Below are 2,140 nucleotides of genomic sequence, written 5' to 3'. Positions count from 1 at the left end.
CAATATTGACTGCAGTTTTTCTTAGATTGGAATGTCGTTGTTTTAAAGATCGATCTACGAACAGGCGGTTGTTCCAGTATCACGCCGCGTGTGCCGTCAGTAAACGCGTGTCGGCCGCCCCCCGTTGACCTTTTCTTATTGTCCTCGGCCCTCGCCGCGACAAGTCAGTACAGCCGCGAGTGAACCCCGGCCCCTGCTCGCGCCCCCTCCAAGGGCGCTGCTGCCTTCCATGCCTGATTTCCCTCTCCCTCCCCATCCACGCCGCTGGAGCCGCGCGCGCCGCGCCCTTCAGCGCGCGGCACTTGAACCGCGCGCGACCCTGTGACCCGTCGCGGGGGGCGGCGGCGAGTGTCCGTGTCCGGCCTGGCCCGAGGCCCGAGGCCCGAGGCCGACCAGGGCGTGCACCGCATCCCCGATCAGATGGAATAACTCTTTCGGGCGCCGCTCAGCTCTCCTCAGCTGACTGGCCGGCGGCGGCTCGGCTCATCCGCACGCCTGCGCCCGCCCGGCCCGGCCCGGCCCGCCATGCCGCTGTGCGAGACGGGCGCGCGGGGAGTCATTCCAGTTGAGAGGCACCCCCCCCCCTTTCCTCCCTCGGTCTCCTTTCCCTCGGCGGGGCTCTCAATGTCATGCAGAAGGTGAAGCGCCTCAGCCCCTTGGCAGTCGTGCCTCGCGTAAGGCATGCAAGCGGGCGGGTCGGGCCGGGTCGGGCCGGGTCGGGCCGGGGGTCGGACCCTCGAGCACAGCCTGCCCCCACGGCTCGCCCCCTGACACACGACCCAAGGCCCTTCTCCGCCAGCTTTGACAGAGTGCTATAGTTGCCCTTCACACTAACTGGATTTGTATCCTTTATTTATACGAAGTGAAAAAATCAATCTTTTCCATCGATTTCTGGGTTGATTTAGACACTTTTTTCACAGTCCCTTGTGGTCTGTCTCTACCCGAAGGTGAAAGTTTCCCGTTTTGATAAATATTTCCGGTTCTCGTTATCCAGTTGTGATAAAGGTTGCCAATCGGCGTTGATAGAGATCTGTCTTGCTATATTATATTTTGGGAGGCTGTGGGAAGGCTTTCTGTCCGTTTCCCGTCCTACGTTCCGTACCAAGCCCGGTGGCAGTCTCCTGTCATCGCTCTGCCGGAGTTTTTCATTGCATGTATATGTACGAAATCGTACAATTTTGCGCCCAAATTTGTGCAGATTGTAACGTAGAGTTTCACTAAGCACAAACATTTGTAAAGAAATCTTGCAAATACAGAAAGCGCGTTCGTCCTTTATGCCCGTTAAGGCCTTCTTTATTTTCGAATTTTGATTTTATACAGTTTAACTGCAGGTTATACGGGGGTATCCCACCATAGGCTCAGTACTTTTCTTCTGCTTTTACCTATCGCCGAGCCTATCGCCGTATACAGTACCACATGCAGATTTGCGGGCGGTCTTGCACCGAGAGAAGCTATTAGTCCGTATGACTAAATTCGTGTTGAAGGAAACAAAATTTACTCCCTAAATCCAATGAAACGTTTAATCGTTTAATCAAGCTTTTACAATTAAATGTGATCAGCCCAACCAAAAATATTGTCAGACTGATTACTTTATATCAACCTGACTAAATTATCCAATCAACACGATTAAAATTTGGTCGACGGAAACAAAATTTCGTTGGTTTTCTCAACACTAAATTTCGTTGAGTTGAACAATCAGTTTTCTGAGTGTGCCTCGAGGCTTGCCTGCCCACCCTCGCTCGGCGTGACGCTTTATGGTGCCGAGCGAGTAGACAACCCATCCACACGCCGTAGCGCGGATGCAGTGTAACCCCAAAATAGTGAACACGCTGTATTCTAAGGAAGAAGAGCGAAGGAAGCGTTTTGTGACGTGGGCGGGCGCGCTCGTTCACCTCACGCCCTTCCACTTATTACATACACCAAAAACTAACCCGGTCGGTACATCTGCCTCATTAAAAAGGAGACGGACCAACAAAAAGTCAGGTTCGCCCTCTCTTTCGCTCAAGCGTAGCAAAACACTTTGAATCGCGCAAGGTTAGTCAGAGCGGGCCGACCACGGGCGCGAGCTCACAGGGCTCTGCCGAGGATGCGAAGGAGACGTGGCGCGGCGGGCGAGCGGGGCGGAGAGGGAGGGGGGCGA

The 2,140-nt window shown here is 54.4% G+C and overlaps 1 protein-coding gene across 1 annotated transcript in view; it reads left to right on the top strand.

Annotated features, from left to right (window-relative positions):
- LOC113211552 (neurexin-3-like) overlaps positions 1 to 2,140 on the top strand; it is a 27,669-nt gene that overhangs the window by 14,806 nt on the left and 10,723 nt on the right. The gene's annotated exons all lie outside the window — the stretch shown is intronic.

This window comes from Frankliniella occidentalis, unplaced genomic scaffold (genome assembly GCF_000697945.3).
Source record: "Frankliniella occidentalis isolate FOCC.00 unplaced genomic scaffold, Focc_3.1 Scaffold15, whole genome shotgun sequence".
Lineage (NCBI taxonomy): Eukaryota > Metazoa > Arthropoda > Insecta > Thysanoptera > Thripidae > Frankliniella > Frankliniella occidentalis.
The sequence above is the reverse complement of the archived record's forward strand: the minus strand, read 5'-3'. Positions and strand labels throughout refer to the sequence as shown.